Raw genomic sequence first — 11,942 nt, 5'->3', positions numbered from 1 at the left:
CAAATCAAAGTGAACACTTGTGTTGAAATTCCACATTAAAGAGGCTAAACATAAAGATGAGGGATCACCTGTTGCCATGCGGCACACAGGGCACCAAATGATGTAATAGAGGGCTGATTTAAACTTGGTAGTACTGCCTTAACAAATAATTATACAATATGATTTATGGAATGAGATTGAAGGCCCTGTAGCTCACATGTCATATGATTTACCTTTCACATAGTATCTAAATGTGTGTAACGTTAAAGGATGCTGTGGAGTCTAAACTGATGTAAGGTGGAACATCTTGAAGAAATGGCTGATATTTAACGTGTAAATACATTTTATATTTCTTTCTTTCTCGTGTGGTGATGTCGGTTTAGAGAGCCTTTCATGAAATAGGACCCGACGTGGAAAATGTATTGTTTCCTAACCGTGAGAGGGCACCGATACCGGTGGAGAGAGGTGACATTTCCTTTTGATAAAGTCCTGTTATCGAAGAGCTTTTTCATAGCACTCCTCTCCTGCTCTATATTTCTATTATATCATGTCATTGTGCTTTTTGTGAGCAATAAGAAAAAGAAAAGAAAAAAAACTATTTTTGATGAGGAAAATCTCTAGTAAGAGAAAAGCCGTGGGGGTAATTTTAAATAACCATTCAGACGTCATGTTTGAGGAGCCATTCAGCCGCTGGAGATGTGTAGCGACACCTCCTCGTTCTGCGATGCGCTGGTGAGTCATTTACTGTGAACACTTAAACACACGAGTGTACACAAACAGGACAGGTCGCAGTCTTGAGTGCAGTTAAGAGAGACCGATGAAGGTTACGGTTGAGCAGAGTGGTTAAAATGATGACTGCTGCAACGGCAGGCTTTTATCTATCACTCCCTCATCCTTCCTCCCTCCCTCCCGCCTCCCTCGTCCTCCCTCCCTCCTCCCTCCCTCCCTCCCTCCTCCCTCCCTCCCTCCCTCTACTTCCACTCCAAAGAGAGAAGCTGGAGATTGTGCTCCTCCAATAAGCATTGATTCATGTCGGAGACAGCAGCAGGTTTAAAGTGTAAAGGGAACTGGCTGCTGCTCTTCTCACTTTCTAGGTGTTCAGCTGCTGCCAGGACAAGCTTGGGTGAAATCTGGGAAACTGTCAAAACACCAAAAACTTCTGCGGCTGATGGTCGAATACATTTTTTCCCCAAAAACACGAGCTCTCTAATCGATAGGCATCCATCCACACAGTAACGGATAACGATGATCGTCCCCCCGGATCGTCTCCTTTCAACTGTCTCAAGTTTGCCAGCAATATATTTCTCAACAGCATTCCCTGAAATCATCTTTTATTTATTTACTGCAAAATACTTCAGCCAGCAACATTGGAGGTTAACGTTCGTAGCTCTCTCACAACATATGAAGCTGTGTAGTGTAGATGACGGTACACTCCTCTGTGTTGCCACTGTAAATATTGTATTCCTTCTTGCAGATTTAAATGTAGGTCTATGGTGAGCGTCACTTTTTTACATTGTTCTTTGCCAATTTAACTATTATAGATGGGGGAAATTCACATCATCTCTTTTTTGGCCGTTAGATGAGAGGATCAATACCACTCTCGTATCTGAGAACGGCATCAGTCTTCTCGTTTAACTCTTAATGGCTAACGAAACCATGAAATGGATTTCCCCCCCAAAAATGTTGAGCTGTTCCTTTATGGGTCTGCAGCTTCAGCATCTGTGCAAAGTGTCTGAGTGGCGCGCCCACGCAGACGTACGAGTCCAGCAGTTTTATGGCGCTGACCGAACTGCTCTGATAACATCTAAAAAGGCTTTGTCATTCGGTACCAAATTTCAAATCTACATCTACATTTATATATTTTTGTTGTAAAAAATCAAAGTAAATGCATCAGTCGGTTTCAACTTAGAGAAGTAAATCTACATTAGAAAGCCTTATTTACTAGTTTCAAACTCATTTTTGGCCAAACACATCTGTCTGAGTCGTGTCTGCTGACGGCTTCTCTGCACATGCGAGGCGTTCAGGGAACAGAAAACAACCTGGGACAAACTCGCCTCCTCTAAACTGCATGAAAACTTAACACCCGTGTAGTGAAGTGGAATATAGTTTTCTTTTAGTTATACTACACTTCATGAAATTGGTGAAATAAAAAATAGCCTCCAGAGCCAAAGCATCGGTGGTGACAGGTTTGGAGCGATACCCAGCAGCCTCGGTTTGTTACTAAGAAAGCTGCAGAAGTTTAATTTAATTCCCCATCGAAGTGTGTTTGATCATCAGCAACAACACAGCGGTCTTACATGTGGAGTGAATCAGCAGGAGACATAATTAGAGCCCTCGTGTTTCACACCTGCCGGCGCAGCGCCGTGCAGTTCGCTCCAGAAACGAATGGATCATTTGGATTCAAGTTGCTTGGTTGGACGTCCAGACGCTTCTGCTCGATACTCACAGATCCAAGAAAACAACATGTTTTTCCTTAATCTGTAAGAACTAAACATTCCACTTGAGCCCTGTGGCGTCGACCGTCACGTTTAACGACGCACCGACGACAGGCCGCTACGGTACGCACGACACGACGCCGGAAAAAAAACACACTTGGTTGCCGTGGAGATATCAGGGCAGTAACGAGACGCTGGATTTTTTTTCAAAACTTACACCATGTGTATTTTGTATTAGTCTAGAAACATGCCTGGAAACTGAAACGCAGTGTTGTGATAACACAGAGAAGTTGGACTCTTTCGTTGATGTGGTTCTTGAACGATAGGAATGGGATCACAGAGAAGCATGGTTTGGAAAAATGAACTGCTTTGTGAGTGCTACCATGTTTATATTCATCGTATGAAGTGTACAGCAGTCATTGCTTAATGAGGGCTAGCATGGTTTACCTATTATGCACAAGCTTACACAACTTCAATTATGAAGAATATGGTGTATGCTTTCTTGTGTATGCTTAAATGAAATTAAAAATATTGAATATTTTCCACAAAAAAACCTTCTTTGTCTGCTCTTAATTAGGAACGAAAAGGTTAAGTGATGACATTCAGAAGAAAACATGAGATTGTGTGAAGCTTGGTGGGCAGAAGAAGTCAGAGTGGTGGAATATTTCTTCGAAGGAAACAGCTCTATAAAAGAGGAAAGGCTTTTTCTTTGGTGAATAATACATGTGAAGCTCAAACTTCCACCAGGTTTCAACTGTCAGAGTTTCTTTCCATCATAAAAAAAAGAAGAAAAAAGGACCAGCAGCTCAGTTTTACTGTCTCCGGAGAGGAATCAAAGTTTGCCCGAGAAGAGACGTCCTCCTGAAAAATTCAGCCGATAACATGGTTTCCAGATAAATGCTTCAACTGCCGAGTCAGCAGCTCGTGTAGGAAAGCCTGCACGAATTTATAATGGCTTAGAAATCAATCAGACTCAAGTAGAAAAACAACAAATCACCTGGAGCTCACTGAACTCCGACGTCAGATTGTTTTTGTTTGCATCGATACGCGGACGATCGTTGCGTCGACCGTTTTGGCCGAGCGGGCGAAAACGTGTCGGCTGGATGTTTTATTCTGTTTTAACAAAACCCAACTCAGCTGCAGCAGAAACACGCGAGATAAACACAAACACAAACACACACACACACACACACACAAACACACACACACACACACACACACACACACACACTCGCCTTCTGACAGGTTTACTTTAACAGCTTCCAGCATTACTCACCAAACATTAACACAAGATGACAACCGTGGTGCAAGTTGAACAGGCCGAGCATTATTATGCATACTCCATCATCATCATCATCATCATCATCATCATCGTCATCCCGCCCCCACAAACAGGCAGCCCCCCTCTGACTCCAGGTTCAGCTCCGCTCAGCGCCGGAGACACGCACTTTTATGGAGCTTCATTTCCTGCCAAAACAAAAACACGCAAACAAACGAAACCCGTTTTCCAAACGGCCTGCGGTTCACAAACGAGCACGGAGACGTCTGCAAACACAAAACAACAGCAACGATTGAGCGAGTTTCGTTTTGCAAAATACAAAAACGTAAAACATCAAACGAATACACGACAAATTTCAAACATCCGCTTTAGAAACAAACAGTCTTACAAGCAGGAAAACACAAAGAGCAAAAAGTGATCACGTGACTTCTGGAACGACCGTCGCTGAAGTAATTCACCTTCCACGACAGCAGGTGGCGCTGTGAGTCCATCTAAATGCTTTTTCTCTTTACCTTCAGTTTGTACTGCAGCGACCGTACAAAGTACCGCTGCAGGTAGAAGCTTCTGAAGTGGGACAGACGACATCGTAAACATGCTCCTTGAACTTTGACCCCTTTGATTTAATCTGTTTCGACCTGCAGTAAAAGGAAAAAAGGATTTTACAACGAGGAACGTTATGCTTCCTTTAAATGCCTCTTTCCTCTTCTTCTTCTGCAAATTGTAATAGTAATATTAGTGATAAATAGTGATAGTAGTGATAAATAGTAATATTAGTGATAAATAGTGATAGTAGTGATAAATAGTAATATTAGTGATAAATAGTGATAGTAGTGATAAATAGTGATAGTAGTGATAAATAGTGATAGTAGTGATAAATAGTAATATTAGTGATAAATAGTGATAGTAGTGATAAATAGTGATAGTAGTGATAAATACTGGTGGTAGTGTGGCAACTGGAGTATATGATCATCAGTGATGATAAATGATCATCAGTGATGTACCAGTCAATGATGTATGAGTGTTTAGAGTTATTATGCAAAACCTCTCCTGTTCTTGATCAGTGTGTTTATATTTATGACTGTTGTATAAAAATGTTCTCCAGTTAGGTTTTTAAATTCCCAGTGTTGGACGTGTCCTCGCCGAGAGGAAAGGGGGCGAAGCTGCTCCTGAATATTTCTGCCGAGGTCACAATAAAAATGTCAGAAACTCAAACTATCAAAACAAAATTGATTAAATTTGTATTTAACTGCTCGATTTCTGCATCTCGAGAAATCAAGTTGGAACGACGATGCAGCCGTTTTTATTTTTAATCCATTCGGACCAAGTGAGATGTTTGAAATCTGAAGTGAAGCCAAAATATGTTCCGACTGCGTGTTTGAGAGAAGAGAACTTTAAAATGGGGATGTTTTATTCAGAGAGTTGATTTGTCTGCTGAGGTTTATTTATAGCGTCTGAGCAGGAAGCAGCACGCACAGGCTGCCAGCATCTCTCACTTCTGGACATTAATACTTTCAATTTCTAAAATAAGTCAACTGCAACACCGTCTGCCTAGAAACAGGAAACTGTTCACACCGTCAGGATCCACACACACACACACACACACACACACACACACACACACACACACACACACACACACACACACACACACACAGTCCTCAGCAGTGAAGCAGGACAGAACGATGAACGTCCCACGTAGGACAACGTGTGTTGTTGTTGTTGTTGTTGTTGACAGCATCGATGATGTCATGGTGATTTTCTCTCTACTCTTGTACGACTCGTCCGCGGTGTGTTTCCATCACGTGGAAGAAACGACCGCACAGCTTTCAGTCAGGTGTTAAACACGTCACGACACACAGTCCATCGTCTTCACAATATTGTTGGTATCTGCATCTAATGTCCGTCCTCCTTATCGGGGTATTTTCGCCTTCGTCCACCAACACTGACATACATCAGGTTTCTCATCCTAAAATAAACACGCTGTCGGCATTAATCCTGCAGGTTTCTAAGGAAACGCAGGACGAAGAGCTCTTTGTAAACACGTCTAGACTGACGTAATCACATACGTGACTGTTTTATACTGTGAAGAAAACGTTTTCTGTGATCCAGGCAGCAGCCTTGATTCACAAGGACGTCATGTGATGTTTTGTCATTTATTCAAAGTGCATAACTTTCATCTAAAAACATTAAAGATTTCCATGAAAAGCTTTAAATGAGAAACTTGTTGGTTCTCTAACTGAATCCTGAGAACGTGTGACATCATCATCAACAACTAAAGCGCAGAAGTACATTAACACACAAATTAAACGTATCAAGAACAGCAGCAATTTTAAAAACTTGAAACGATTTAATACTTTTGAATGATTTCCAAAACACCAAAGCTGTTCACGTGCAATATTTCTTTTATAGAAGAACATGCAAAGAGGAACATTAAAACTGACAAACCAAAAAAAAAAAAATTAAAAAAATAAAAACAACTTGTGTTTGCATGAAAGAGTTCATCAAGTGTAATTTCTTCCACCATCCACAAGTCACCATTTATGGAAACGACTCCTTTGGAAGACTTTTGGCAGCCAGGTGAAGCGCTTGTGTGTTTTATCGTTCTGTGACTGCCAGTTGTTCAGAAATGTCTTCGGCGTTTCGTTACCGAACCGTCTTTGGTAGTTTCTGAAAGCGAGCACAGATCTCGAGTCATGTATTTTGTGTCCGTCCAACACACCTGTCTGAGGACAGTTTCAAAGTCCCACTTCCACCTCGTTGAGATAGAAACGGACCGCGGAGGACGTACCTGCGCGTGAAGTCCGACGGATGCTGCCACGACCCCGACTCACCCGACCGGTCGGCCACGCGGCTCATCAGGCTCTGCAGCTCACACATGACCCCTGCAGGAGACACACGTGTCACATTAAAGTCTGTCCCCGTGTGGTTTCTCTGTGTTCAGGTTAAACACTTTATTTATCCCTCTCGTAGCAAATCATGGGAAGCACATTCAATAATTAGCAGACGGTACAACAATAAACCAAAAATAATGATGCAAAAAAGAGCAGAAATTACATGAAATGATACTAAACATGGAAACGACTCGTGGGCACTTGGTTCCTACCCTGATCTGCTCCTCGTTTCTCACACGTGTGTCTGGACACCAACTGCACATAATTGCGTTTTTCTACTTCCCAGTTGAAGTCGCTCAGGCGCCTGAAAAAGACACTGAACTATGTTTGACCACAACGAGACACGTTCAGTTTCAGACAATAATCTATCAACACAACCAGAGCAAAACGCTGCTGGTGAATAAATCCCTCCAAACACTGATGACACAGAAAGACACAGGAAGAAATAAGAGACGGTCCCACTGCTCCCTCTAGTGGTGACAGCGGTCATGACAGTACCTGTGAGTCCGGGCTCTGCTGCCGGGTCGGACCGCCTCACAGCTGGTGGTTTGCTGGCCGAGCTCCACCACTTTGGACTTCACCTTGAAAAAAGCACAGAGGTTGTTTATGTGAAAATGTGATGAGGCGGCGCAGGTGAGGCAGCTTACCTGTACTCGGAGAGGTAACGTAGCCTCAAAGCTGGTGTCCAAAGTGAGGTCCTCTCCCCCCGTTGCGGCCGGTCGGTCGTGGACGGGCTCCGTCACACCTTCCTGCACCTTCTTACCGGAGGCATCTTTCTTCATTGAGACACCGTGACACATAGACGACTCCAGTACGGGAGCACCGATGTCCCACAGCTCCTCAACGTCGCCTTCCAAACTCTCCACGGCGAAGGACACGGGAGGTCCGCCGGCAGCGGGACACGAGTCGTCCACGGTGAAAGAACAGCACCGTGCAGCTTGTTCACGACACCGCGGCTCTGGTGAACCTTCAGGGTGAGTCTCAGTCTCCGGCTGCTCGGACTCACCTGTCCTGAGCAGGGAGCTGGACTCACCTGTCCTGAGCAGGGAGCTGGACTCACCTGTCCTGAGCAGGGAGCTGGACTCACCTGTCCTGAGCAGGGAGCTGGACTCACCTGTCCTGAGCAGGGAGCTGGACTCAGGTGTCAGCTGGCAGGTTGCAGACTGAGGGGAGCTCGTTCCAGTTTGATCTTCATGGACGGAGGTCGTGGAGGTGTACCCTTTATCCTCCTCCACATCGAGACACGCTTCGTTCTTCAGCTCCTGTCGTCCGGCGCCTCTTTCCTCCCCCTGCGGTCCACCGGGGCCGTCGGTACCGTCTGGACGACCCGCAGCAGGACCGCCGCCGGACGGATTGAGGCCCGGGATGTCGTCAACATCGCAGTCGAAGGCCAGCGCAGCATTTAAAACGGCCCCCTCGCATCTCAAACTGTATCGTCCAGGCTCCTCGTCCCCCCGTGGACCTGCTGGGGACCGGCGCTGGACATGATCCAAGGGAGGCCGAGAGCTTTCCTCTTTGATACCTGACGCTGAAACCTGTCGAGTAGGAGGGCTGCAGTAGTCCATGCAACACCCAAGGTCGGGGGACGAAGCTTTGGGACTGAAGGGCTTTTTTAATGGAGGCTCGTGGAAATCTTCAAAACTACAAAAATCCAATTTCCTTTTATTTGAGCTGTTATTAAGTACCTCAATTTTAAAATGAATAAATGGATTAGAAAAGTGTCCCAGGTGAGGAAGAGTGGTCTCCCGGTCCGAAACGATCCTTCTCGAATAGATGGAAAGAGGTTTCAAGTGAGTGAATTTGGGGGGATTGAGTCCCCTCATGTTTATCAAGTGTGGGTTTCTATCCATGTCTGTTAAAACAAGAAAAGGAAATGCATCACATCATCTGGTAATTATCCCCAGTGACACTCTGATTTCTGTTGTTTGTGCCAAATCAAATAGAAAATGTTGTTTTTGATGTTTATTTACTCTGAGCTGTACGAGCCGCGTCACCCTCGTCCTCGATGTCAAAGTGAAATATCTGAAACAGAGAAAACAAGCAGCAAGAACGGAGTCATCTTCTTGTCTGTTAATAAAGAGAATAACTTCACTGCTGCTCCCAAAAACTGTCCGATAAAATACTGAGACGGAAAAAATGATATGTACAGTAGATATAGTGAAAAGTTCTCCTTCAAAAGTGAACATGGTCATTTTGGGGTCGATCATCACTTTTGTACAGATCATGAACCAGAAGTCAACTTAAACTTGATCCCAATGACGTCATACTTCACAATCAGTGGTGTGGCTCAGATGTGCTTAAATCCCAGAGAAGTTTATATTAAATATCAAAAATTTAAAAAAAAACTACAAATAGTAACGACACAAAATGTCGGGTTGATTTCAAAGAAACAGATGTTTTAAGGCATGGTGACGTCACCGTCTTAAAACAAAACTCCAGTGATTGACACGACAGTTTGTTTGTTTTTTATAAATACTTTAAGTACACACAGAACTGCAGTACTACTCCGTCTGGATGAATTTATAAACTTCCAGGTGAACTTGTGCAGTTTCTCGTCTTAAATCTTTGCGCAAATTAAAGCTACAAGTTTGCGGCTAACGTCAGCGGAAGACGACAGATCTGATCCGCTGGATGGAAAACAAACTTTCAGAGGAAAATGTGTTTTCTTTCATCAGCGGGATGAAAACAAACTTATTATAACAGCGAACACTCGCGCGCGCATTGAGCGAACATCCTTCAGACTGAGCTGCGAACTTGTGTGACGTCATGAATACTTTACAAAAGGTGAAGTTTAATGTTTGAGTTCAGATGATGTGATGCCGGCGGAAATAACAGACTGTCACGGTGCTCATGTCGAAGTACACTCACCTGCCTGCACGTGCAGACTCCACCTGCAGTCCTTCTCCTTCCTCGGTCACGCGCGCGCACAGGTGCTTAACACGAGAACGAGCACGTGAAGGTTGAAGTGGGAGGCGGCGCTGGTGACGTGAAACCTTCAGCTGCATTATGATCATATTCAGATGTTTTAGTCACGTGTGAATGCACAGCTGTCAGTCATCGTTGTGCTGCTCAGTGCTGGAAGAAACATTCAGGTCCTTTACTTAAGTACAAGTACTAATACCACACTGAAAAAAAAATACTGCAGTACAAGTTAAGGTCCTGCATTCAATACTTTATGGAAGTACATTTACATATTATAATCTAAAAGTAATATCAAAAGTTAAAGTAGCTACACACTATGTCTGTCAGTGCTTTAAGTATATATGCTGTTTTGAATTAATATTACTGCAGTATTCGAGTGTATTTTATTGCATTAGTTTTTTGCTTTTGCTCGTTGAAACACATTTTTATAGTGCTGGTTAGTTTGAGCTCCAGTCATGCGTCATATTCCATATCATGATGTTTGTTTCATTTCTGTTTTGTAAAAACCACATATCTCTAAAAGGTCAACAAGCTCGGAAATCCAGTCCTCTTTTTTAGCTTCAACTGGGTTTTAAAAGAATTTCATACAGCTTAAAGATGAAAATAATTTTCTAAACTCATAAGGGAACTTTTAATCATTCAGTTTATCTGAAAAATTCAAATGACAAAATCTCCGTAGATGCACGGTTTTCACTAGACGGCAGGGTTATGAAAAACTGTGATCGTAAAAGGGACTAAAGCTGTTCGGAAAATGTAGTGCAGTAAAATGTTTGAGATAGAAGTCTACGTTCGCATATGAAAATCCTCAAACAGGTAACAAGACTCGGCCAGACGATCGCTCATCTTCAGAGTTTGTGTTTGGTTTCACCAGGCAACAAGATAAAAACAATTACCTTGAATATTTCAACTTTATTTCCGCACCTGAGTAAATGTACTTAGTTACATTTCACCACCGCTGCTGAAGTTATAAAGGCACAAACTGACCTGGAAACAAAAATGCAAATAAGGTTCACTTCAGAAACCTGAACTGATTTCTGCTTTTTCCACTTTGATCAGGTACGTGTGCTCTTTGAGGTTGAAGGATCCGAACTGTAATTCATGTGCTTCACATTGAAGGTTGAGTTTGAGTTTTGCATTTGGTGTATTCTGACGTGAGATGAAATAAAATATATAAAATAACTTTAACTTTAGTAGTTATTGAGGCAGTGGCGTTACAAATAAAGATCACACAACTGTACATTTTCACTGAATTCTATCTAACTTCATGAGTTTTATTAAAGTCAAATGCAACAATATAATCACCTCAATCCTCAGGTGCAGCTCAACATTAAGTAAGTTACATATTATTAAAATATGTAAAATGATGACACAGGTCATCTACATTTAAACTCAAATAAAAACAAAACGTTGTCAGAAAAATCTAAATTCTGCAGGTGAACTCTACATCATCATAACAACCTTTAACACGGCTCCTGGGAAGACATGAATGCAGCAACATTTCCAAGGAACTGAACATGAGTGTGTATTGAAGTCAGGATATTTGCCGGAGATTCAAAGCCATAATTAAGTCTGGAATAATTGTATTACTCCTTCAGGAACAATTGTTCACCATCTAAAGTCATTAAATGGAGTTATTAGTTATTAAATGGATGTGAAAACTTTTTTTTAAATGATGAAACTTCACCTTTCGGTCACAAGCGATCAACCAGGAATGTACAGAGGACGGTGGATGTCGCTGTCAACATCAGGACCAAAATCTGTTCTCCTCTTTTCTATTGTGGCATTAAAATGCATTATTAGCAGACGGATTACTGGAATTTGGAACAATGTCAAATTTCCTCACATTACTGACGTGTGTTGTGTGCAAAAATAGTTTCTGCACTAAAGAATTTCTCCTGAATGATGACGACGAGCCAAAGACCAAAGTCACACATGTTCTGAGGTGTTTCAATCATGAATCCACAAAACAAAAACCAAAAAAGGTATTTAAATCAACTATAAAACCAGTTAACTTCGGGGAACATGTTTCTCCAAACGGCAGAGGACAGAAACGGTGAAAGCACCAAGCTGGCTTCTTCCCTCAGAGAAGCATTAACGGTCCACTGCCAGCAGGGGGCGGTGTTTTCTCTCAGAGGGCATCGAGAAGTCATCACGCATCCAACAAACAAACAGCAAAAACATTCACGAGGTATATTTATAACAATAAATATGAATATGTTTTCAAGTGTGTGTATCACACAGATATACATACACACAAGCACATACGTAAGTGCTCCATCCATCAGTCCTGATTCATGGACACGGACTCTTTTTAAAGACTTCTGGCACCGAAGCGAAGCGCTGGCAATTCTTTAAATTCTTTTTCTGCCAGTCGTTCAGTGAAATCTTCGGCGTTTCGTTACCAAACCGTCTTTGGTAGTTTCTGAAAGCGAGCAC

The sequence above is a fragment of the Brachyistius frenatus genome, unplaced genomic scaffold (assembly GCF_029030835.1).
Source record: "Brachyistius frenatus isolate BFR_SWC_R1_liver_20210118 unplaced genomic scaffold, ASM2903083v1 Contig_318, whole genome shotgun sequence".
In the NCBI taxonomy this organism is placed as follows: Eukaryota; Metazoa; Chordata; class Actinopteri; family Embiotocidae; genus Brachyistius; species Brachyistius frenatus.
This window is presented reverse-complemented; position numbering follows the sequence as displayed.